This window comes from Tasmannia lanceolata, unplaced genomic scaffold, assembly GCF_043159265.1.
Source record: "Tasmannia lanceolata isolate RefF3 unplaced genomic scaffold, GAP_Taslan_0.1 ptg000008l, whole genome shotgun sequence".
NCBI lineage: Eukaryota > Viridiplantae > Streptophyta > Magnoliopsida > Canellales > Winteraceae > Tasmannia > Tasmannia lanceolata.
In genome coordinates, this window is record NW_027518685.1 from 15,180,269 (window position 1) to 15,207,997 (window position 27,729).

The following is a 27,729-nucleotide window of genomic DNA, read 5'->3' on the forward strand; positions in this document are numbered from 1 at the left end:
TGTTGTTCCAGTCATGATTAGAAGATAGATGTACAAATGAGCCCCTTGTGTCTTCCAATTTTATGATTGAGTTGATTTGGCTGAGCAGCAGATTCAGTCACAGGCTTGTCTATTTGGATGCCATACTGTTCAAAGGTGGTGCTGAAGACTGAAGAGCCAACTACACCCCATCTTGGCTAACTATTCAAAAGTGAGAAACGGTCATGCTCAAAAGGGGGAACTTCCATTCCCATAGTATGTTCTAGATCTCTCATGAAGTATGCTTCAATAATACAGATTTTATTGTACGGAATGGATTTTAAGTTGGACAATAGACATAAAAAAATCTATGTAACACATAAACTGTTCATCCAATAATTTGGTACAATGTTTGCATTGGACAATACAGTACAATATGGTTGCATTCTAGAGTGTACGATAAGTACCTTTTTTTATACTTAAAACCATGAAATGAAAAGTAGGTACTCAAGCTCACTGAAACAAGAATACTCATATGTATTGACTTTGTTGAAACAAGAATCATAATCGGTATTGAGGTAACATAGGCAGAACACCATTCAAACCAAAAAAGAAAAAAAAAACATACTATACAAAAAATATAATACATAACTATAAACTATACAAAAAGAATACAGAACTATAAACTATACAAAAAGAATACAGAACTATAAACTTCAAGTGTCAATTTTTTACGGCTGCGACGATCCTGAAGTTGTGGCCCCTGTGGCACTCGATGAGGAAGGGGCTGCGATAGTCCTCGATGATGGTGCAGCAGCAGGGGCTGCGATGATCCTCAATGGTGGTAAAGCGGCAGGGGCTGTGAACGTAGAAGATGGAGCCCACGCAAATGGGGAGTTGCCTGACAATAAGGTGGAAGAATATGATGGTAAATAGGCAATGGGTGTGGGATTATGGCCATATGATGCCTGCGGATATGGTATTAAGTAGGCTAAGTCGGGACTAGGGGCATATATATGTTAATATGTGATACTACCGTAGCTGATGCAAGAGCTAGTTTTGAAGAATTCGGTGAAATAGAAGACACTGACGTATTCCGGCGGGGAAAGATTTATGCTAATGCGCTTGTTGTATTTCAAAAGCGGTCGAGTGTTATCCCTAGTCAATCCTCGTAAAGAGGTGAAAGGACGCATGGTTTCATGCGACCTCGATGGAGGCGTCCTATCCGGGCTCAGATCAAAATCTGAGCAGCGTAAAATTCACATTTCGAATCTTAGGGAACACACAAACCAAAAGTAGCTTCTAGAATTTTTTAGTGCTTTTGGAGAAATCGTGCAAGGGCCATATGGGTTTCATAATATTACTAATAAATGCCGGGGCTTCGCAGAATTATTGTAGGCATCAATTATGGAAGGGCCCTGCGAATATGGTATTAAGTAGGCTAAGTCAGGACTAAAAAATTCTACGCAGGCATTATATGCCCCTAGTCCCGACTTAGCCTACTTAATACCATATCCGCAGGGCCCTTGTGCGATTAATGCCTACAATAATTCCGCGACGCCCCGACATTTATTAGTGATATTATGAAACACATAGGGCCTTGCACGATTTCTCCAAAAGCATTAAAAAACTCTAGAAGCTTCTTTTGGGTTCACGTCTTCACTAAGATTCGAAATGTGAATTTTACGCCGCTCAGATTTTCATCTGAGTCGGATAGGACGCCCCCATTGAGGTCTCGCATGGAAATATGCATCCTCTCACCTCTTTACGATGATTGACTAGGAATCAGTAGCACTCGACCGCTTTTAAAATACAACAAGCGCATTAGCATAAATCTTTCCCTTAAGCAAGAATACATCAATGTCTGTCTTCTATTTCACCGAATTCTTCAAAATTAGCTCTTACATCAGATACGGTAGTATGACATATAAAACATGCATAAAAACGCCTCTATGCGTACGATCCGTGTTGATGAGATCAAAGGTTGATGAGTTAGTAGAGGCAGCCCAGATATCATTTGAATCAACTCAAAGAATGAAAGCATTGCGATTAATTGCTCTTTTGAATAGGGTTCGATCATCCTACGGATCTAGGGAATATCCATCTTGGTCTCGTATAGGTAGCAGGGTTTGGAGAGGGAGAAGACTAATCTTAGTGGATCTTGGAGAGGGGGAAGACTAGGTTTTTTTTTCCTCGATGGAGAAGGGTAGGGTTTTGATTCTTGAATAGGGTTAGGGTTTTGATAGGGTTTTGATTCTTGAATCGCGGAAGGGTTTTGATTCGGGGTAGGGTTTTGATCTTCTTGAGTCGGGGTAGGGTTTTGATCTTCTTGAACGGCGTATTTATGGGTCGGTGAATTCGAATAGAGAGAGAGAGAGAGAGGAGGAGGAGGAGGAAGGGAAAGTGATTTTGATTTTTGAGTCGAGTGCTACGGAGAGTGTTATGGAAAATATCATCGCCCAAAACCGGCCATGGTATTTTCACCCCCTTCAGTATGCATTCGCCCCCCATATGACGTGAACAGTAGGCAACTTTAACGCTTTTTTGACGTCAAATCACTTTAAAAGTGGGGCGAATGTGTACTGCAGGGGGGTGTGAAAATATCATCGCCCAAAACTAGAATTGACAAATAACATACTTAAAAATGTAAAGTAAATCTGCCTGTAACGCCAGAAATGGATGTGGGTATCTATATCAACCTATTTTACCTAGAAATGGATGTGGATATTTGATATACCAACTTACCAAGGATATTTTGGTCCCCAATTGTTGTTCCAGTCATGATTAGAAGATAGATGTACAAATGAGCCCCTTGTGTCTTCCAATTTTATGATTGAGTTGATTTGGCTGAGCAGCAGATTCAGTCACAGGCTTGTCTATTTGGATGCCATACTGTTCAAAGGTGGTGCTGAAGACTGAAGAGCCAACTACACCCCATCTTGGCTAACTATTCAAAAGTGAGAAACGGTCATGCTCAAAAGGGGGAACTTCCATTCCCATAGTATGTTCTAGATCTCTCATGAAGTATGCTTCAATAATACAGATTTTATTGTACGGAATGGATTTTAAGTTGGACAATAGACATAAAAAAATCTATGTAACACATAAACTGTTCATCCAATAATTTGGTACAATGTTTGCATTGGACAATACAGTACAATATGGTTGCATTCTAGAGTGTACGATAAGTACCTTTTTTTATACTTAAAACCATGAAATGAAAAGTAGGTACTCAAGCTCACTGAAACAAGAATACTCATATGTATTGACTTTGTTGAAACAAGAATCATAATCGGTATTGAGGTAACATAGGCAGAACACCATTCAAACCAAAAAAGAAAAAAAAAACATACTATACAAAAAATAGAATACATAACTATAAACTATACAAAAAGAATACAGAACTATAAACTATACAAAAAGAATACAGAACTATAAACTTCAAGTGTCAATTTTTTACGGCTGCGACGATCCTGAAGTTGTGGCCCCTGTGGCACTCGATGAGGAAGGGGCTGCGATAGTCCTCGATGATGGTGCAGCAGCAGGGGCTGCGATGATCCTCAATGGTGGTAAAGCGGCAGGGGCTGTGAACGTAGAAGATGGAGCCCATGCAAATGGGGAGTTGCCTGACAATAAGGTGGAAGAATATGATGGTAAATAGGCAATGGGTGTGGGATTATGGCCATATGATGCCTGCGGATATGGTATTAAGTAGGCTAAGTCGGGACTAGGGGCATATATATGTTAATATGTGATACTACCGTAGCTGATGTAAGAGCTAGTTTTGAAGAATTCGGTGAAATAGAAGACACTGACGTATTCCGGCGGGGAAAGATTAATGCTAATGCGCTTGTTGTATTTCAAAAGCGGTCGAGTGTTATCCCTAGTCAATCCTCGTAAAGAGGTGAAAGGACGCATGGTTTCATGCGACCTCGATGGAGGCGTCCTATCCGGGCTCAGATCAAAATCTGAGCAGCGTAAAATTCACATTTCGAATCTTAGGGAACACACAAACCAAAAGTAGCTTCTATAATTTTTTAGTGCTTTTGGAGAAATCGTGCAAGGGCCATATGGGTTTCATAATATTACTAATAAATGCCGGGGCTTCGCAGAATTATTGTAGGCATCAATTATGGAAGGGCCCTGCGAATATGGTATTAAGTAGGCTAAGTCAGGACTAAAAAATTCTACGCAGGCATTATATGCCCCTAGTCCCGACTTAGCCTACTTAATACCATATCCGCAGGGCCCTTGTGCGATTAATGCCTACAATAATTCCGCGACGCCCCGACATTTATTAGTGATATTATGAAACACATAGGGCCTTGCACGATTTCTCCAAAAGCATTAAAAAACTCTAGAAGCTTCTTTTGGGTTCACGTCTTCACTAAGATTCGAAATGTGAATTTTACGCCGCTCAGATTTTCATCTGAGTCGGATAGGACGCCCCCATTGAGGTCTCGCATGGAAATATGCATCCTCTCACCTCTTTACGATGATTGACTAGGAATCAGTAGCACTCGACCGCTTTTAAAATACAACAAGCGCATTAGCATAAATCTTTCCCTTAAGCAAGAATACATCAATGTCTGTCTTCTATTTCACCGAATTCTTCAAAATTAGCTCTTACATCAGATACGGTAGTATGACATATAAAACATGCATAAAAACGCCTCTATGCGTACGATCCGTGTTGATGAGATCAAAGGTTGATGAGTTAGTAGAGGCAGCCCAGATATCATTTGAATCAACTCAAAGAATGAAAGCATTGCGATTAATTGCTCTTTTGAATAGGGTTCGATCATCCTACGGATCTAGGGAATATCCATCTTGGTCTCGTATAGGTAGCAGGGTTTGGAGAGGGAGAAGACTAATCTTAGTGGATCTTGGAGAGGGGGAAGACTAGGTTTTTTTTTCCTCGATGGAGAAGGGTAGGGTTTTGATTCTTGAATAGGGTTAGGGTTTTGATAGGGTTTTGATTCTTGAATCGCGGAAGGGTTTTGATTCGGGGTAGGGTTTTGATCTTCTTGAGTCGGGGTAGGGTTTTGATCTTCTTGAACGGCGTATTTATGGGTCGGTGAATTCGAATAGAGAGAGAGAGAGAGAGGAGGAGGAGGAGGAAGGGAAAGTGATTTTGATTTTTGAGTCGAGTGCTACGGAGAGTGTTATGGAAAATATCATCGCCCAAAACCGGCCATGGTATTTTCACCCCCTTCAGTACGCATTCGCCCCCCATATGACGTGAACAGTAGGCAACTTTAACGCTTTTTTGACGTCAAATCACTTTAGAAGTGGGGCGAATGTGTACTGCAGGGGGGTGTGAAAATATCATCGCCCAAAACTAGAATTGACAAATAACATACTTAAAAATGTAAAGTAAATCTGCCTGTAACGCCAGAAATGGATGTGGGTATCTATATCAACCTATTTTACCTAGAAATGGATGTGGATATTTGATATACCAACTTACCAAGGATATTTTGGTCCCCAATTGTTGTTCCAGTCATGATTAGAAGATAGATGTACAAATGAGCCCCTTGTGTCTTCCAATTTTATGATTGAGTTGATTTGGCTGAGCAGCAGATTCAGTCACAGGCTTGTCTATTTGGATGCCATACTGTTCAAAGGTGGTGCTGAAGACTGAAGAGCCAACTACACCCCATCTTGGCTAACTATTCAAAAGTGAGAAACGGTCATGCTCAAAAGGGGGAACTTCCATTCCCATAGTATGTTCTAGATCTCTCATGAAGTATGCTTCAATAATACAGATTTTATTGTACGGAATGGATTTTAAGTTGGACAATAGACATAAAAAAATCTATGTAACACATAAACTGTTCATCCAATAATTTGGTACAATGTTTGCATTGGACAATACAGTACAATATGGTTGCATTCTAGAGTGTACGATAAGTACCTTTTTTTATACTTAAAACCATGAAATGAAAAGTAGGTACTCAAGCTCACTGAAACAAGAATACTCATATGTATTGACTTTGTTGAAACAAGAATCATAATCGGTATTGAGGTAACATAGGCAGAACACCATTCAAACCAAAAAAGAAAAAAAAAACATACTATACAAAAAATAGAATACATAACTATAAACTATACAAAAAGAATACAGAACTATAAACTATACAAAAAGAATACAGAACTATAAACTTCAAGTGTCAATTTTTTACGGCTGCGACGATCCTGAAGTTGTGGCCCCTGTGGCACTCGATGAGGAAGGGGCTGCGATAGTCCTCGATGATGGTGCAGCAGCAGGGGCTGCGATGATCCTCAATGGTGGTAAAGCGGCAGGGGCTGTGAACGTAGAAGATGGAGCCCATGCAAATGGGGAGTTGCCTGACAATAAGGTGGAAGAATATGATGGTAAATAGGCAATGGGTGTGGGATTATGGCCATATGATGCCTGCGGATATGGTATTAAGTAGGCTAAGTCGGGACTAGGGGCATATATATGTTAATATGTGATACTACCGTAGCTGATGTAAGAGCTAGTTTTGAAGAATTCGGTGAAATAGAAGACACTGACGTATTCCGGCGGGGAAAGATTAATGCTAATGCGCTTGTTGTATTTCAAAAGCGGTCGAGTGTTATCCCTAGTCAATCCTCGTAAAGAGGTGAAAGGACGCATGGTTTCATGCGACCTCGATGGAGGCGTCCTATCCGGGCTCAGATCAAAATCTGAGCAGCGTAAAATTCACATTTCGAATCTTAGGGAACACACAAACCAAAAGTAGCTTCTATAATTTTTTAGTGCTTTTGGAGAAATCGTGCAAGGGCCATATGGGTTTCATAATATTACTAATAAATGCCGGGGCTTCGCAGAATTATTGTAGGCATCAATTATGGAAGGGCCCTGCGAATATGGTATTAAGTAGGCTAAGTCAGGACTAAAAAATTCTACGCAGGCATTATATGCCCCTAGTCCCGACTTAGCCTACTTAATACCATATCCGCAGGGCCCTTGTGCGATTAATGCCTACAATAATTCCGCGACGCCCCGACATTTATTAGTGATATTATGAAACACATAGGGCCTTGCACGATTTCTCCAAAAGCATTAAAAAACTCTAGAAGCTTCTTTTGGGTTCACGTCTTCACTAAGATTCGAAATGTGAATTTTACGCCGCTCAGATTTTCATCTGAGTCGGATAGGACGCCCCCATTGAGGTCTCGCATGGAAATATGCATCCTCTCACCTCTTTACGATGATTGACTAGTGTAGACACCCCATTTTGACAAGGCCCTAAACCCGCATATTCGAATAAAATCCCGAGGTCAGACGGAAAATGAATGAAATTAATCCGAGCAAAAGAGAATGTGGGGCCCGCTTGTGTGGGACCCGTTTGTGTGGGACCCGCCTGTGTGGGACCCGCTTTTGTGGGGCCCGCTTTTGTGGGGCCCGTTTGTGTGGGACCTGCTGATGTGGGGCCCGCTGATGTGGGACCCGCTTGCGTGGGGCCCGCTTGTGTGGGGCCCGCTGTTGTGGGACCCGCTTATGTGGTCAAAGAGAGAATAAGGACGGTCATCATTTTCTTCGTTTTTAAAAATGGGCGTAATGAGTAGTTTTGGTTTTCGTATGGCATCCGATGCCATTTGAAAATTGTTTTCTATTTTTTTATTTATTTTTTTGCAAAATTTAAGGGAATTAGGGGGGACAAGAGGGGGACAAAAGACTCTCATTTTCTCCCCTCATGATGACTCGTCATCATGGGTCTTCTGATCTCTCTCTCTCGCAGAGAAAGAAAGAAAACAAAAAAGAAAAAAAAACGGGTGGGAAAACAGCAAGGGAAAAACCAGAGAGAAAAAAAAAAAAAAAGGAAAAACCAGAGAAAAAGAAAAGGGGAAAAACCAGAGGGGAGAGGGAGAGAGAGGGAGATCTGCAGAGGGGAGAGAGAGAGAGAGAGAGAGAGGAGAGATCTGTAGAGAGAGAGAGGGAGAGAGAGAGAGAGAGAGAGTCTTCTCCTCCGGCAATCCAGCCGGAATCCGGCGAGGCCAAACCCATCTCCGACCGGCCATCCACCGATCACCACCACCTTCTCCGGCATCCTCCCAACCAACCACTGGAGCTCCACCGGCATCCACATCTCCTCCACCCCACCTCCAGCGGGCCCCACCTCCAGCGAATCCCACATCAGCGGGTCCTACATCAGAGGGTCCCACATCAGCGGGCCCCACACAAGCACGACTCTGTCAACACCTTCCTGGATCTCTTGTGGCGTAAGTTCATTTTTTTTTTAATTATTCATTCTTTGCACTACACGGGTCCCACAGTGGGTCCCACAACGGGTCCTACAGCGGGTCCCACATCAGTAGGTCCCACAGCGGGTCCCAGCGGGTCCCACAACAGTGGGTCCCACAACGGGTCCCACAACAGCGGGTCCCACATCCGTGGGTCCCACAGCGGGTCCCACATCAGCGGGTCCCATATCAGCGGGTCCCACAGCGGGTCCCACAACAGCGGGTCCCACATCCGTGGGTCCCATATCAGCGGGTCCCACAGCGGGTCCCACAGCGGGTCCCACAACGGGTCCCGCAGCGGGTCCCACAACAGCGGGTCCCACAACAGCGGGTCCTACTGTGAATAGTAGTTTTGAATAGTACTTATAAATAGTAATTATGAATAGTAGTTTTGAATAGTACTTATAAATAGTAATTATGAATAGTAGTTTTGAATAGTAATCTTGTATAGTAATTATAAATAGTAATTATAACAGTCTTCAGCACAGGAGTCAGTCCTTCAGTCAGTCCAGGAGTTTTTCCTATCATCATAGGGGTTAGGATTCTGTCCATCCTCTCATCAAGTCGTGATCTTTACCCGCTCCTGCAAGGTATAGGATGCTGTCCAACCCTTGCCGAGTTATTTTCCTGTTCGTTCCCCCGCAAAGCATAGGATGCTATCCAACCTTTGCGGGATTCCAGAAGTCTCCCTACCCGTATGATGATAGGATTTTGTCCTCTTGTGTCGAAAAATTCAAAAACATCTGAAAAATCAAAAATCTCAAAAATCTCGAGTCATTAGAGTGTAGTTAGGAAAATCAGTCCGAACTACGGATGGCTTGATCCCTAGCTGAGGGGTACGTAGGCAGCTCAGGCGTGCTGCTGGCACCCTGAGTTCAGTCACCATTTTTACACCCTTTCACCATTTTTAGACACAATTTTTGTAAATATTTCTCACAACTTTCACCATTTTTCATAACTTCAAAACCTCAAAAAAATACAAAAAACTTCAAAACCTTTTCAAAAAGATCTTCCCCTAGAGTTAGGAGTCTGTCCTAGATATTTAGGGTGTTTTAGAGTTAGGAGTCGGTCTTGATTTGTATTGATGTGGTGTGTCCTGTCGTGTGAGTGTCCCTAGAGTTAGGAGGCCTCGAGTCGATCGGTCAGACACTTAGTCGAACCGATGGCTAGACTAGGAAGCATATAGTCAGCCCATGGTTTTCTTTATGTTGCACAGCCTAGATACACATAGGATGTAGGGCCCACCTGCATTAGCTTAAGGCTAAACAACCTGCATTAGTTAGGACATATAGAGAGTCCTAAAAATCACAATCCACTTGAATTTAAGCAATCGCACAAAAAGCTTTAAAAACTAGTCGAGTCTAGTTGATCGAGTCTAGGATAGCGGTCCTAGAGGTTTAGGCATTGTAGTTTAGCATAAGACACCGAACTACGTTGGCTCTGATTCTTCCCGAGGCCGGGATACGTAGTGCAGCTAGGATGGATGGCCATCCTGGTCCGAGTCAAGCATTGCATTAGAGTTTAGGGTTTGTCGTGTCAAGTCATGTGTTGTGTTGTATGCTTTGTTGTGTTTTCTTACTTTCATGTACAGATCCTATACCTTTAGTTGTAGCATGCATGTGTTCGTCCACCAGAACTTAGACACCAATCAGGCATGTCACACATAATCTAGCTATTCGTAGGCGACACTTCTTTCATTTCTTTTGTGTGTGTTTCTTATTCATCTCCGAGACATGCATGATTAGCTAGACGTTGTCTCGGAGATATTTGTTCCCATTTCGCATGATTTTTGCCCAAAATTCTTCAAAATTAATAATAAATGGCATAAGAGACCAGGTGCTAGCACTTGGGCGAATTGGGGGCGCCTAATCCCTTCCCCATTCGTCATCAGGCACGAACCCTATTTTATATCTCTGGTTATCCGTTGCAACAGAGCACAGCATGGGATCCAGGGCCCACTTCCTTGGATGGCGACTCTTCTTTGTTTAAGGTACGCCTCGAATCTGGGTTAGTCCCCGAATCAAGAGGTATCTCACTTTACATCGCCGCTCATGCTGTGAGGGGCACTCTTTCGAGAGTTCCTTGGTGGGGCTCTCCTTCACGTGGACGATCTAGAGACTCGCGCGGGGGCCCGTCCTCCACGCCCCCGTCCCGGATCTGGTTCCACAGGCTGGCGACTCTGCTGGGGAATATTTTGAAATATTGCCTAACTCTGTAAAAATGCCATTTTAATTAATTTTGAAGAAATTTGGGTCAAAATCAAGCTAAATGGGAACTTTATCGTTAGAATCCAGGGGCACCAACTAGGTGCGTAATTAAAACAAGGGATTCACACACTGCACAGTAGGCATTGTCATATTTTTTTATTTTCTTTCATTGATTTTCATTGTTTTTTTTATTATTATTGGCTCCACGGGATAGATTCAATGCGTGCCCGACTGGGATGTTATTACACCCTGATGGTGCTGTTGAATCTATTTCCAAGCTATGCGCCAGCGCTGCAGCCGTAAACACTCGGTGCACTTGTGTTTACAGCAGCCGATGAGCAATGAAGCATACTATGTATAACACTCGGTGCACTTGAGTTATACATATTAAGTATGTTTTATACGCATAGTACCTGATAGATTGAGTTCGGAGCCCTACTTTGTTTTATATATTATGTATATACCTACTGGCTTAGTGAAAACCAACTAGGAAGTACCCGTGTTTATATACATCTATATTGCATTCATATGAGGACGAACATGTGTTACTTACACATGTGAAGCCTAGAGTTAGGAGCCTTGTCCAATTTGTAGACTAGGGTAGCTCACCTTGCGTGGCTACAGCGCGGTCCTAGTACACTCATCAGTCTGTCACGAGTCGAGACCTCCTTGACTCCGCTAGATTAGACTAGGGTTGGTGCCCCTGGTTAGGATGTATATATATATATATGTATATATATGTATATATTTATTATTAGATTAGGGCTTGCTTCTTAGTTAGGTTTCCTTCTAATCTAATCAATTTTTCCCCATCTATCCATTCTGTGGATTATCATAAGATTCTTGGCTCTTTTAGTCATGATCTGTTTTCCGTGAGCCTGATCATTTGATCGATCCTGATCAGATCACTCCGCATGTCGATTATGAGTCTATCTTGCCATCATCATTACCGGAGTGTGTGTTCTTGCTGAGAGCCCTGCTTTATCTTGACCATGACGGCATACTCTTCATGTTTAGTTGCTGAGTCTCTCCTGGTATAGCCGTTATGCTGCCGAATTTTTTCCAAATACCTTGAGTGTGGTCATCATCCTTTTTGGCTTGTTGACAAACCATGTACTAGTCGTACCACCTCTTCATGTACAGTTGTTATGCTGTCGGATTTTTATCCAAGGAGAATGATGTGTTTGTGCTACCTTTTGCTTCAACTTGCACATTACATTGTCATGCGATTAATTCTCATTGAGCCTAGTGTTTATGGTGTCCATGACAGGAGTCTTAGTCACTCGTCTACCATCAACCCCAAAAGAGCTTTCATCTCTAAACGCGCTTGGTCTAGCCCGCTACCTGATAGACAGGGATCCCCTCATTCTTCTTGAACTCAAATGCTTCCAAGAACCCTACACCAAACCGTGTTGCACCTCTTTCACCCACCAGGGGAACCATTTCACCCATTCAACCCTTCATGGATCTCGCCACCTTTACCTGTACCACCTCTGGGCTAAAAATGATTAGGAAGGGAAAAGAAAAATGTCAGAGCTTGAACTCCTTGAAAACATTATACCAGAGAAAGCCTTGCCATTGTCAGGTGCTAAAGGACAATTTGAGCTGGATCAACAGAAACCAAAGAGGCCCTCTCTTCTGAGATTCTAACTCCAGGATTGCTCTCTCCAATCATTATCAATGAAGGCACGTTGTCCTTGAACTTTCAGCGCCAATCCGTTGCCTCCGATGAAGTGTCTCATCTTTGAAATTTGTTTGGAAGAGTGTATACCAACCCTCCTGTCAAAGTTGGTAAGCCTAACCATGTCAATATCAATTCTACGTACGTTGTGTTTATTGGTCTCTCTCATTGTGAACCAATGTCCAATCTTTTGTTGAATTTGATGGAGAGCCTATCGTGGCGCGTCAAAAATCAATGTATGTACTTCAAACATTCAATGCAACGAACATTTGATTCCAGTGTCGTCATTATTCTTGTATATGTTCACTCTTGGATCTAATGTTAATAAACAAATTAAGACACCCTCCTCAGACGAGGATGCCGATGAAATTCTCCTCGAGATTTGAAAGCTGATCAAACGAGGGGAAGAGCGTCGAGCAAAGCCACTCGAAGATGAAATCGATACCGTGGATAGTGGTATCCAAATCTGAAACTCGGGAAATAAGGATTGGCAAAATCTCCCGAAGAGCGCAAAGAATCGATAAACCTATTTAGAGGGTTCAAAGAAGTGTTGCTTGGTCCTATGAGGATAAACCAGAAGCGTGCCTTGGCATCGTTCAATGTGAGTCACCCTCGGCTTCAGACAGGTCAAAAAAAGCAAAAAAATTCAAATGAAGAATACCAAACATCAAATGCAGTGAATGAAAAATTGAGAGAAGACTTTCGGACAACAAAGTCATGAGCATAGAGCATGAACCCCAAAAAGAATACTTGGGCTATACATTGCGATGGAATTTCAAGTTAAAGCATTCCAGGCGTAGGGGCATTCCCCACATCCAAGCAAAAAAATAAAAATCAGAATGAACAAAGAAAAATAAGATAGAATCCAGAGAAGAAAGGAGAAGGGAGCATGCCCCGCGTCAACTCCTCAAGAGCATCAGAATCGCAGGAAGCGGAGTCGATAAGTAGATTGAAAATTTCAAAATCTTCAGCATTCAGAGAAGACCCAGAGTCGTAGAATCCCAAATATCAGTGCAAGATCTCAAAGACAAAGTGGGAATTCAATCAGTCTAGCTTGCACAGTGCAGATGAAGTCTTGCCAGGAAATGCCGCCAGACTCCTAAAAAAAAAAAAAAGTTCAAAGCCATTGAACCTTAGCCATTCAAAAAGCTTGTATGCCAAAACACCAGAAGGCCATCATTGGACGCCTGAGCCTTAAACGCCAAAAATCCCAAGTTCAAAAAAAATCCTTTTGCGAACACCTTCGAGCCTCAACAAAATCAAACATTCTTTTCAAACACCCGCAAACCAGGGGCATTTCGACCCGAACTACGTCTGACCTGATCCCTTTCTACAGGGTACGTAGGCAACCTGATCCATCCAGGTTCGGTCCACCTTTGGAATAAAAGTCAAATTATTCCCTTTCAACCTTTGAGCTAAAAACCAAATCATTCTGTGCCAAACCCCAGCAAACTACGCGGACCTGATCCTCCATTTTTGGGGTACTTAGGCAACCTGACCAATCCAGGTTCGGTTGAAACTTTGAAATCCAAAGGAAATATCCAACCCTTTTGAACCCAATCCCGCCTAGAAGGTCCTTCTGATGAACAAGCAGAGGTTCAAAGTCAAAAAAAAAAAAAAACGATGGAGTCTGAAGACCCGCTAGGCTGAAAACCCGGGAGGGGGGTATAGGCAAAATTTAGGGTCATTCACCCGCTAAGTTGACAACTGAAAAGTCGGCTTAGGCAAAAGTTAGGGTAGCAGGCCCGCTGGATTGAAAACCCGAAAGGGCGAACCAGGCAAAAGTTAGGGCAAGCGGTCCGTCAGATTGAAAACCTGAAAAGGCAATCTGATCAATGGCAATGACTTCCAACAAAAAAGCGAATCATTGAGATGGAGAAACAGCCTTCAACCAGCGTAAAATCTCGGGGTCCAAGTAGTGCCAGCAAGCTTACTTTAACATTCCTCTAAACTGGGGCATTGAAACCGAGCAATCCAAAAGGGATAATAACCATGACCTAAACACCGAAAAAGGAGAGTAGTGCCTCTTGACACGGTCTTCGAAATACTCTAAGAGTGACTAAGCCATACCCTTAAAAAATGACACATCAGATCCAAGAGCGAAGTCGAAAGCGAGTCGAGTCCTTCGAGCAATAAGAGTCTTCTTTGATTGAGTCCTTGGAAATCTGTTCCTCCTTCATATTTGTGTTCCCTTTCCTTGCAAAGTCCAAACTGTCAGGTGCTGGAAGAATGGGAGTGTGTCCTCCAAAATGCGAAGAAAATTCAGAGTAAATCCTGGTTTAGGTATCAGAAGGGGCGGGAGACATCTTGTTCAAACCTACCCGAGACCTTAAGCCTCCAAAAGTGAGCCATGCGAAAGAAGAGATTTTCAGACTCAGCCATCATGGTTATTGTCCTATTCTCTCCATACAAAAAAAAAAAAAAAAAAAAAAAAACTTTGCATCCTCAAGCCTTCATGAAACGAAACATCTTTTCTTCAACCATCATTGTCTTGCCTTCTTAAAACTCCTGTCATGGAAACACAATATACTAGGGGCATCTTTTATGACTTGCGTCATAAAAGATGTCAAGCGCACAAAGGCAATCAGTAACAATGTCTCAAGCAAGTAAGGATAAGAGGGGTACAAGCACATCTCAAGCCTAACCTCTAAACTCCTCAGTTGAGTCCTCTCTTCAGAAGAGTCAATTCTCTAAGAAAATCAGTTTCCCAAGCGGAGTCTAGAATTTGCTCGCGCAGCCTTCAATCTCCAGCAGAATTCAGTTCTCTCAGAAGAAATGGTCAATATCCAAATCCCTGCAAGTTATCTGAGTCCAATTCTCAGCAAGGAACTCATACTCCCAATTTCCTCGGCAAGAGGCAATCAGTCTAAAAAAAAAAAAATCATCATTCGAAATCAATCAATTCTCAGCAATATCACTGTCCTTCCAAGGCTCTTCGTGGTTTGTCAGGCAGGCACATCATGGACCCTTGCTCCCTGAATGGCTCTTCGTGATCTGTCCTTTAGGATATATCATGGACCCGCTCTCCATGCTCATTTCATTCATCTCCATTACTTGTTATTCTTGTTGGGCTCTTCGTGGCTTATTGTCATGGACCCCAAATTTCATTCTAGGCTCTTCGTGGCTTATTGCCATGGACCTTAGATTCATTGCGTGGCTCTTCACGGTTTGTTGCCGTGGACCCTCGATTACTTCTTGGCTCTTCATGGTCTACCATTCAGGTATACTACGGACCCATGCTCCCCGATTGGCTCTTCGTGATATGTCCTTCCAGAAATATCATGGACCCACTATTCATAGTCATTCCATTCATATCTTTTACATGTCATTTGTTTCTGCATGTTGGGCTCTTCATGGCTTATTGTCATGGACCCCAAATTCAATGTTTGGCTCTTCACGGAGTATTGCCGTGGACCCTTGATTCCTTTCTGCTGGGCTCTTCATGGTTTCTTGCCATGGACCTTAGATTCATTGCGTGGCTCTTCACGGTTTGTTGCCGTGGACCCTCGATTACTTCTTGGCTCTTCATGGTCTACCATTCAGGTATACTATGGACCCATGCTCCCCGATTGGCTCTTCGTGATATGTCCTTCCAGAAATATCATGGACCCACTATTCATAGTCATTCCATTCATATCTTTTACATGTCATTTGTTTCTGCATGTTGGGCTCTTCATGGCTTATTGTCATGGACCCCAAATTCAATGTTTGGCTCTTCACGGAGTATTGCCGTGGACCCTTGATTCCTTTCTGCTGGGCTCTTCATGGTTTCTTACCATGGACCTTAGATTCATTGCGTGGCTCTTCACGGTTTGTTGCCGTGGACCCTCGATTACTTCTTGGCTCTTCATGGTCTACCATTCAGGTATACTATGGACCCATGCTCCCCGATTGGCTCTTCGTGATATGTCCTTCCAGAAATATCATGGACCCACTATTCATAGTCATTCCATTCATATCTTTTACATATCATTTGTTTCTGCATGTTGGGCTCTTCATGGCTTATTGTCATGGACCCCAAATTCAATGTTTGGCTCTTCACGGAGTATTGCCGTGGACCCTAAATTCCTTTCTGCTGGGCTCTTCATGGTTTCTTGCCATGGACCCTAGATTCATTGCGTGGCTCTTCACGGCTGGTCACCGTGGACCCTCGATTACTTCTTGGCTCTTCATAGCTTATGGCTATGAACCCTTGATTCTCAGTTTTTCTAATCCATTAATCACTCAATATCTTTCTTGCAAGGTTCTTCGTGGCTTATTACCACGGACCCCGGATTATGGCTTGGCTCTTCGCGGTTTGTTGCCGTGGACCCTCGATTTCTAGTTTCCTAAAAATAAAAAAATATAAATAAATTTCGTTCCGCGAGGCTCTTCGTGGCTTACTACCATGGACCCTCGATTCCCGTTTGCTTGGCTCTTCACGGTTCACCACCGTGGACCCTCGTTTTCTGCAAGGCTCTTCATGGCTTATTACCATGGACCCCTGATCAAAATTTTCATTCAACTGTTGTTCTTCCTTGTCTAATTTGGTGAAAAGCTGGACAACAACTCTCTCTAGTTATTTTGTTGTCAAGTCATGGTCCGTCGTTCCACAGTGTGCTGTCACCCAAGTGCGGAGTCAGGAATACCTGTGTGACCGATGTGTTACTCGAGTGTGACCGATGTGTTACTCGAGTTATTTCTCTGGTGGGAGGCTATCTCACCAATATGTTTTGAATGCTGAGTTATGTGTCCAGCATTTCACCAAATTAATATTAAGTCATGTTGAATGTGAAATTTTAAAACGAAAGTCTCTCTGAGAGCATCTTTGAGAGCATCAAGCCAATAATCAAAATCCTTTTCATTCAAAACCCCTGAGGCATCCCTTCCCTCCAATTCGAGTGAGACCCCTGAGACATCTATTCCCTCCACGAGTTCAATCTTTGTAAAATAAATTTTGGGCCAGTCAAAATGTGTTGTCTGTTCAGCTTTGACATTCGCGCGACAAGCACACTCTGCCAAAGAGGGGCATCTGTAGACACCCCATTTTGACAAGGCCCTAAACCCGCATATTCGAATAAAATCCCGAGGTCAGACGGAAAATGAATGAAATTAATCCGAGCAAAAGAGAATGTGGGGCCCGCTTGTGTGGGACCCGTTTGTGTGGGACCCGCCTGTGTGGGACCCGCTTTTGTGGGGCCCGCTTTTGTGGGGCCCGTTTGTGTGGGACCTGCTGATGTGGGGCCCGCTGATGTGGGACCCGCTTGCGTGGGGCCCGCTTGTGTGGGGCCCGCTGTTGTGGGACCCGCTTATGTGGTCAAAGAGAGAATAAGGACGGTCATCATTTTCTTCGTTTTTAAAAATGGGCGTAATGAGTAGTTTTGGTTTTCGTATGGCATCCGATGCCATTTGAAAATTGTTTTCTATTTTTTTATTTATTTTTTTGCAAAATTTAAGGGAATTAGGGGGGACAAGAGGGGGACAAAAGACTCTCATTTTCTCCCCTCATGATGACTCGTCATCATGGGTCTTCTGATCTCTCTCTCTCGCAGAGAAAGAAAGAAAACAAAAAAGAAAAAAAAACGGGTGGGAAAACAGCAAGGGAAAAACCAGAGAGAAAAAAAAAAAAAAAAGGAAAAACCAGAGAAAAAGAAAAGGGGAAAAACCAGAGGGGAGAGGGAGAGAGAGGGAGATCTGCAGAGGGGAGAGAGAGAGAGAGAGAGAGAGGAGAGATCTGTAGAGAGAGAGAGGGAGAGAGAGAGAGAGAGAGAGTCTTCTCCTCCGGCAATCCAGCCGGAATCCGGCGAGGCCAAACCCATCTCCGACCGGCCATCCACCGATCACCACCACCTTCTCCGGCATCCTCCCAACCAACCACTGGAGCTCCACCGGCATCCACATCTCCTCCACCCCACCTCCAGCGGGCCCCACCTCCAGCGAATCCCACATCAGCGGGTCCTACATCAGAGGGTCCCACATCAGCGGGCCCCACACAAGCACGACTCTGTCAACACCTTCCTGGATCTCTTGTGGCGTAAGTTCATTTTTTTTTTAATTATTCATTCTTTGCACTACACGGGTCCCACAGTGGGTCCCACAACGGGTCCTACAGCGGGTCCCACATCAGTAGGTCCCACAGCGGGTCCCAGCGGGTCCCACAACAGTGGGTCCCACAACGGGTCCCACAACAGCGGGTCCCACATCCGTGGGTCCCACAGCGGGTCCCACATCAGCGGGTCCCATATCAGCGGGTCCCACAGCGGGTCCCACAACAGCGGGTCCCACATCCGTGGGTCCCATATCAGCGGGTCCCACAGCGGGTCCCACAACGGGTCCCGCAGCGGGTCCCACAACAGCGGGTCCCACAACAGCGGGTCCTACTGTGAATAGTAGTTTTGAATAGTACTTATAAATAGTAATTATGAATAGTAGTTTTGAATAGTACTTATAAATAGTAATTATGAATAGTAGTTTTGAATAGTAATCTTGTATAGTAATTATAAATAGTAATTATAACAGTCTTCAGCACAGGAGTCAGTCCTTCAGTCAGTCCAGGAGTTTTTCCTATCATCATAGGGGTTAGGATTCTGTCCATCCTCTCATCAAGTCGTGATCTTTACCCGCTCCTGCAAGGTATAGGATGCTGTCCAACCCTTGCCGAGTTATTTTCCTGTTCGTTCCCCCGCAAAGCATAGGATGCTATCCAACCTTTGCGGGATTCCAGAAGTCTCCCTACCCGTATGATGATAGGATTTTGTCCTCTTGTGTCGAAAAATTCAAAAACATCTGAAAAATCAAAAATCTCAAAAATCTCGAGTCATTAGAGTGTAGTTAGGAAAATCAGTCCGAACTACGGATGGCTTGATCCCTAGCTGAGGGGTACGTAGGCAGCTCAGGCGTGCTGCTGGCACCCTGAGTTCAGTCACCATTTTTACACCCTTTCACCATTTTTAGACACAATTTTTGTAAATATTTCTCACAACTTTCACCATTTTTCATAACTTCAAAACCTCAAAAAAATACAAAAAACTTCAAAACCTTTTCAAAAAGATCTTCCCCTAGAGTTAGGAGTCTGTCCTAGATATTTAGGGTGTTTTAGAGTTAGGAGTCGGTCTTGATTTGTATTGATGTGGTGTGTCCTGTCGTGTGAGTGTCCCTAGAGTTAGGAGGCCTCGAGTCGATCGGTCAGACACTTAGTCGAACCGATGGCTAGACTAGGAAGCATATAGTCAGCCCATGGTTTTCTTTATGTTGCACAGCCTAGATACACATAGGATGTAGGGCCCACCTGCATTAGCTTAAGGCTAAACAACCTGCATTAGTTAGGACATATAGAGAGTCCTAAAAATCACAATCCACTTGAATTTAAGCAATCGCACAAAAAGCTTTAAAAACTAGTCGAGTCTAGTTGATCGAGTCTAGGATAGCGGTCCTAGAGGTTTAGGCATTGTAGTTTAGCATAAGACACCGAACTACGTTGGCTCTGATTCTTCCCGAGGCCGGGATACGTAGTGCAGCTAGGATGGATGGCCATCCTGGTCCGAGTCAAGCATTGCATTAGAGTTTAGGGTTTGTCGTGTCAAGTCATGTGTTGTGTTGTATGCTTTGTTGTGTTTTCTTACTTTCATGTACAGATCCTATACCTTTAGTTGTAGCATGCATGTGTTCGTCCACCAGAACTTAGACACCAATCAGGCATGTCACACATAATCTAGCTATTCGTAGGCGACACTTCTTTCATTTCTTTTGTGTGTGTTTCTTATTCATCTCCGAGACATGCATGATTAGCTAGACGTTGTCTCGGAGATATTTGTTCCCATTTCGCATGATTTTTGCCCAAAATTCTTCAAAATTAATAATAAATGGCATAAGAGACCAGGTGCTAGCACTTGGGCGAATTGGGGGCGCCTAATCCCTTCCCCATTCGTCATCAGGCACGAACCCTATTTTATATCTCTGGTTATCCGTTGCAACAGAGCACAGCATGGGATCCAGGGCCCACTTCCTTGGATGGCGACTCTTCTTTGTTTAAGGTACGCCTCGAATCTGGGTTAGTCCCCGAATCAAGAGGTATCTCACTTTACATCGCCGCTCATGCTGTGAGGGGCACTCTTTCGAGAGTTCCTTGGTGGGGCTCTCCTTCACGTGGACGATCTAGAGACTCGCGCGGGGGCCCGTCCTCCACGCCCCCGTCCCGGATCTGGTTCCACAACTAGGAATCAGTAGCACTCGACCGCTTTTAAAATACAACAAGCGCATTAGCATAAATCTTTCCCTTAAGCAAGAATACATCAATGTCTGTCTTCTATTTCACCGAATTCTTCAAAATTAGCTCTTACATCAGATACGGTAGTATGACATATAAAACATGCATAAAAACGCCTCTATGCGTACGATCCGTGTTGATGAGATCAAAGGTTGATGAGTTAGTAGAGGCAGCCCAGATATCATTTGAATCAACTCAAAGAATGAAAGCATTGCGATTAATTGCTCTTTTGAATAGGGTTCGATCATCCTACGGATCTAGGGAATATCCATCTTGGTCTCGTATAGGTAGCAGGGTTTGGAGAGGGAGAAGACTAATCTTAGTGGATCTTGGAGAGGGGGAAGACTAGGTTTTTTTTTCCTCGATGGAGAAGGGTAGGGTTTTGATTCTTGAATAGGGTTAGGGTTTTGATAGGGTTTTGATTCTTGAATCGCGGAAGGGTTTTGATTCGGGGTAGGGTTTTGATCTTCTTGAGTCGGGGTAGGGTTTTGATCTTCTTGAACGGCGTATTTATGGGTCGGTGAATTCGAATAGAGAGAGAGAGAGAGAGGAGGAGGAGGAGGAAGGGAAAGTGATTTTGATTTTTGAGTCGAGTGCTACGGAGAGTGTTATGGAAAATATCATCGCCCAAAACCGGCCATGGTATTTTCACCCCCTTCAGTACGCATTCGCCCCCCATATGACGTGAACAGTAGGCAACTTTAACGCTTTTTTGACGTCAAATCACTTTAGAAGTGGGGCGAATGTGTACTGCAGGGGGGTGTGAAAATATCATCGCCCAAAACTAGAATTGACAAATAACATACTTAAAAATGTAAAGTAAATCTGCCTGTAACGCCAGAAATGGATGTGGGTATCTATATCAACCTATTTTACCTAGAAATGGATGTGGATATTTGATATACCAACTTACCAAGGATATTTTGGTCCCCAATTGTTGTTCCAGTCATGATTAGAAGATAGATGTACAAATGAGCCCCTTGTGTCTTCCAATTTTATGATTGAGTTGATTTGGCTGAGCAGCAGATTCAGTCACAGGCTTGTCTATTTGGATGCCATACTGTTCAAAGGTGGTGCTGAAGACTGAAGAGCCAACTACACCCCATCTTGGCTAACTATTCAAAAGTGAGAAACGGTCATGCTCAAAAGGGGGAACTTCCATTCCCATAGTATGTTCTAGATCTCTCATGAAGTATGCTTCAATAATACAGATTTTATTGTATGGAATGGATTTTAAGTTGGACAATAGACATAAAAAAATCTATGTAACACATAAATTGTTCATCCAATAATTTGGTACAATGTTTGCATTGGACAATACAGTACAATATGGTTGCATTCTAGAGTGTACGATAAGTACCTTTTTTATACTTAAAACCATGAAATGAAAAGTAGGTACTCAAGCTCACTGAAACAAGAATACTCATATGTATTGACTTTGTTGAAACAAGAATCATAATCGGTATTGAGGTAACATAGGCAGAACACCATTCAAACCAAAAAAGAAAAAAAAAACATACTATACAAAAAATAGAATACATAACTATAAACTATACAAAAAGAATACAGAACTATAAACTATACAAAAAGAATACAGAACTATAAACTTCAAGTGTCAATTTTTTACGGCTGCGACGATCCTGAAGTTGTGGCCCCTGTGGCACTCGATGAGGAAGGGGCTGCGATAGTCCTCGATGATGGTGCAGCAGCAGGGGCTGCGATGATCCTCAATGGTGGTAAAGCGGCAGGGGCTGTGAACGTAGAAGATGGAGCCCATGCAAATGGGGAGTTGCCTGACAATAAGGTGGAAGAATATGATGGTAAATAGGCAATGGGTGTGGGATTATGGCCATATGATGCCTGCGGATATGGTATTAAGTAGGCTAAGTCGGGACTAGGGGCATATATATGTTAATATGTGATACTACCGTAGCTGATGTAAGAGCTAGTTTTGAAGAATTCGGTGAAATAGAAGACACTGACGTATTCCGGCGGGGAAAGATTAATGCTAATGCGCTTGTTGTATTTCAAAAGCGGTCGAGTGTTATCCCTAGTCAATCCTCGTAAAGAGGTGAAAGGACGCATGGTTTCATGCGACCTCGATGGAGGCGTCCTATCCGGGCTCAGATCAAAATCTGAGCAGCGTAAAATTCACATTTCGAATCTTAGGGAACACACAAACCAAAAGTAGCTTCTAGAATTTTTTAGTGCTTTTGGAGAAATCGTGCAAGGGCCATATGGGTTTCATAATATTACTAATAAATGCCGGGGCTTCGCAGAATTATTGTAGGCATCAATTATGGAAGGGCCCTGCGAATATGGTATTAAGTAGGCTAAGTCAGGACTACAAAATTCTACGCAGGCATTATATGCCCCTAGTCCCGACTTAGCCTACTTAATACCATATCCGCAGGGCCCTTGTGCGATTAATGCCTACAATAATTCCGCGACGCCCCGACATTTATTAGTGATATTATGAAACACATAGGGCCTTGCACGATTTCTCCAAAAGCATTAAAAAACTCTAGAAGCTTCTTTTGGGTTCACGTCTTCACTAAGATTCGAAATGTGAATTTTACGCCGCTCAGATTTTCATCTGAGTCGGATAGGACGCCCCCATTGAGGTCTCGCATGGAAATATGCATCCTCTCACCTCTTTACGATGATTGACTAGGAATCAGTAGCCCTCGACCGCTTTTAAAATACAACAAGCGCATTAGCATAAATCTTTCCCTTAAGCAAGAATACATCAATGTCTGTCTTCTATTTCACCGAATTCTTCAAAATTAGCTCTTACATCAGATACGGTAGTATGACATATAAAACATGCATAAAAACGCCTCTATGCGTACGATCCGTGTTGATGAGATCAAAGGTTGATGAGTTAGTAGAGGCAGCCCAGATATCATTTGAATCAACTCAAAGAATGAAAGCATTGTGATTAATTGCTCTTTTGAATAGGGTTCGATCATCCTACGGATCTAGGGAATATCCATCTTGGTCTCGTATAGGTAGCAGGGTTTGGAGAGGGAGAAGACTAATCTTAGTGGATCTTGGAGAGGGGGAAGACTAGGTTTTTTTTTCCTCGATGGAGAAGGGTAGGGTTTTGATTCTTGAATAGGGTTAGGGTTTTGATAGGGTTTTGATTCTTGAATCGCGGAAGGGTTTTGATTCGGGGTAGGGTTTTGATCTTCTTGAGTCGGGGTAGGGTTTTGATCTTCTTGAACGGCGTATTTATGGGTCGGTGAATTCGAATAGAGAGAGAGAGAGAGAGAGAGAGGAGGAAGGGAAAGTGATTTTGATTTTTGAGTCGAGTGCTACGGAGAGTGTTATGGAAAATATCATCGCCCAAAACCGGCCATGGTATTTTCACCCCCTTCAGTACGCATTCGCCCCCCATATGACGTGAACAGTAGGCAACTTTAACGCTTTTTTGACGTCAAATCACTTTAGAAGTGGGGCGAATGTGTACTGCAGGGGGGTGTGAAAATATCATCGCCCAAAACTAGAATTGACAAATAACATACTTAAAAATGTAAAGTAAATCTGCCTGTAACGCCAGAAATGGATGTGGGTATCTATATCAACCTATTTTACCTAGAAATGGATGTGGATATTTGATATACCAACTTACCAAGGATATTTTGGTCCCCAATTGTTGTTCCAGTCATGATTAGAAGATAGATGTACAAATGAGCCCCTTGTGTCTTCCAATTTTATGATTGAGTTGATTTGGCTGAGCAGCAGATTCAGTCACAGGCTTGTCTATTTGGATGCCATACTGTTCAAAGGTGGTGCTGAAGACTGAAGAGCCAACTACACCCCATCTTGGCTAACTATTCAAAAGTGAGAAACGGTCATGCTCAAAAGGGGGAACTTCCATTCCCATAGTATGTTCTAGATCTCTCATGAAGTATGCTTCAATAATACAGATTTTATTGTACGGAATGGATTTTAAGTTGGACAATAGACATAAAAAAATCTATGTAACACATAAACTGTTCATCCAATAATTTGGTACAATGTTTGCATTGGACAATACAGTACAATATGGTTGCATTCTAGAGTGTACGATAAGTACCTTTTTTTATACTTAAAACCATGAAATGAAAAGTAGGTACTCAAGCTCACTGAAACAAGAATACTCATATGTATTGACTTTGTTGAAACAAGAATCATAATCGGTATTGAGGTAACATAGGCAGAACACCATTCAAACCAAAAAAGAAAAAAAAACATACTATACAAAAAATAGAATACATAACTATAAACTATACAAAAAGAATACAGAACTATAAACTATACAAAAAGAATACAGAACTATAAACTTCAAGTGTCAATTTTTTACGGCTGCGACGATCCTGAAGTTGTGGCCCCTGTGGCACTCGATGAGGAAGGGGCTGCGATAGTCCTCGATGATGGTGCAGCAGCCCTGCTGCGATGATCCTCAATGGTGGTAAAGCGGCAGGGGCTGTGAACGTAGAAGATGGAGCCCATGCAAATGAGGAGTTGCCTGACAATAAGGTGGAAGAATATGATGGTAAATAGGCAATGGGTGTGGGATTATGGCCATATGATGCCTGCGGATATGGTATTAAGTAGGCTAAGTCGGGACTAGGGGCATATATATGTTAATATGTGATACTACCGTAGCTGATGTAAGAGCTAGTTTTGAAGAATTCGGTGAAATAGAAGACACTGACGTATTCCGGCGGGGAAAGATTAATGCTAATGCGCTTGTTGTATTTCAAAAGCGGTCGAGTGTTATCCCTAGTCAATCCTCGTAAAGAGGTGAAAGGACGCATGGTTTCATGCGACCTCGATGGAGGCGTCCTATCCGGGCTCAGATCAAAATCTGAGCAGCGTAAAATTCACATTTCGAATCTTAGGGAACACACAAACCAAAAGTAGCTTCTAGAATTTTTTAGTGCTTTTGGAGAAATCGTGCAAGGGCCATATGGGTTTCATAATATTACTAATAAATGCCGGGGCTTCGCAGAATTATTGTAGGCATCAATTATGGAAGGGCCCTGCGAATATGGTATTAAGTAGGCTAAGTCAGGACTAAAAAATTCTACGCAGGCATTATATGCCCCTAGTCCCGACTTAGCCTACTTAATACCATATCCGCAGGGCCCTTGTGCGATTAATGCCTACAATAATTCCGCGACGCCCCGACATTTATTAGTGATATTATGAAACACATAGGGCCTTGCACGATTTCTCCAAAAGCATTAAAAAACTCTAGAAGCTTCTTTTGGGTTCACGTCTTCACTAAGATTCGAAATGTGAATTTTACGCCGCTCAGATTTTCATCTGAGTCGGATAGGACGCCCCCATTGAGGTCTCGCATGGAAATATGCATCCTCTCACCTCTTTACGATGATTGACTAGGAATCAGTAGCACTCGACCGCTTTTAAAATACAACAAGCGCATTAGCATAAATCTTTCCCTTAAGCAAGAATACATCAATGTCTGTCTTCTATTTCACCGAATTCTTCAAAATTAGCTCTTACATCAGATACGGTAGTATGACATATAAAACATGCATAAAAATGCCTCTATGCGTACGATCCGTGTTGATGAGATCAAAGGTTGATGAGTTAGTAGAGGCAGCCCAGATATCATTTGAATCAACTCAAAGAATGAAAGCATTGTGATTAATTGCTCTTTTGAATAGGGTTCGATCATCCTACGGATCTAGGGAATATCCATCTTGGTCTCGTATAGGTAGCAGGGTTTGGAGAGGGAGAAGACTAATCTTAGTGGATCTTGGAGAGGGGGAAGACTAGGTTTTTTTTTCCTCGATGGAGAAGGGTAGGGTTTTGATTCTTGAATAGGGTTAGGGTTTTGATAGGGTTTTGATTCTTGAATCGCGGAAGGGTTTTGATTCGGGGTAGGGTTTTGATCTTCTTGAACGGCGTATTTATGGGTCGGTGAATTCGAATAGAGAGAGAGAGAGAGAGAGAGAGAGAGAGAGGAGGAGGAGGAAGGGAAAGTGATTTTGATTTTTGAGTCGAGTGCTACGGAGAGTGTTATGGAAAATATCATCGCCCAAAACCGGCCATGGTATTTTCACCCCCTTCAGTACGCATTCGCCCCCCATATGACGTGAACAGTAGGCAACTTTAACGCTTTTTTGACGTCAAATCACTTTAAAAGTGGGGCGAATGTGTACTGCAGGGGGGGGTGAAAATATCATCGCCCAAAACTAGAATTGACAAATAACATACTTAAAAATGTAAAGTAAATCTGCCTGTAACGCCAGAAATGGATGTGGGTATCTATATCAACCTATTTTACCTAGAAATGGATGTGGATATTTGATATACCAACTTACCAAGGATATTTTGGTCCCCAATTGTTGTTCCAGTCATGATTAGAAGATAGATGTACAAATGAGCCCCTTGTGTCTTCCAATTTTATGATTGAGTTGATTTGGCTGAGCAGCAGATTCAGTCACAGGCTTGTCTATTTGGATGCCATACTGTTCAAAGGTGGTGCTGAAGACTGAAGAGCCAACTACACCCCATCTTGGCTAACTATTCAAAAGTGAGAAACGGTCATGCTCAAAAGGGGGAACTTCCATTCCCATAGTATGTTCTAGATCTCTCATGAAGTATGCTTCAATAATACAGATTTTATTGTACGGAATGGATTTTAAGTTGGACAATAGACATAAAAAAATCTATGTAACACATAAACTGTTCATCCAATAATTTTGTACAATGTTTGCATTGGACAATACAGTACAATATGGTTGCATTCTAGAGTGTACGATAAGTACCTTTTTTATACTTAAAACCATGAAATGAAAAGTAGGTACTCAAGCTCACAGAAACAAGAATACTCATATGTATTGACTTTGTTGAAACAAGAATCATAATCGGTATTGAGGTAACATAGGCAGAACACCATTCAAACCAAAAAAGAAAAAAAAACATACTATACAAAAAATAGAATACATAACTATAAACTATACAAAAAGAATACAGAACTATAAACTATACAAAAAGAATACAGAACTATAAACTTCAAGTGTCAATTTTTTACGGCTGCGACGATCCTGAAGTTGTGGCCCCTGTGGCACTCGATGAGGAAGGGGCTGCGATAGTCCTCGATGATGGTGCAGCAGCAGGGGCTGCGATGATCCTCAATGGTGGTAAAGCGGCAGGGGCTGTGAACGTAGAAGATGGAGCCCATGCAAATGGGGAGTTGCCTGACAATAAGGTGGAAGAATATGATGGTAAATAGGCAATGGGTGTGGGATTATGGCCATATGATGCCTGCGGATATGGTATTAAGTAGGCTAAGTCGGGACTAGGGCATATATATGTTAATATGTGATACTACCGTAGCTGATGTAAGAGCTAGTTTTGAAGAA

General features: G+C 42.7%; 1 long non-coding RNA gene across 2 annotated transcripts; it reads right to left on the bottom strand.

Annotated features, from left to right (window-relative positions):
• Positions 1–26,886, bottom strand: LOC143884521 (uncharacterized). 2 transcript variants are annotated; one of them, XR_013252953.1, is made up of 6 exons: positions 26,686–26,886; positions 23,979–24,180; positions 21,258–21,459; positions 5,429–6,309; positions 2,704–2,905; positions 1–180 (listed from the first exon to the last, which is right to left on the bottom strand). It is a non-coding gene; the product is annotated as an uncharacterized LOC143884521 (long non-coding RNA). The 2 variants fall into 2 exon arrangements; XR_013252952.1 differs by lacking the exons at positions 1–180; positions 2,704–2,905 and adding an exon at positions 2,924–3,584.
• Positions 26,887–27,729: the final 843 nt, after the last annotated feature.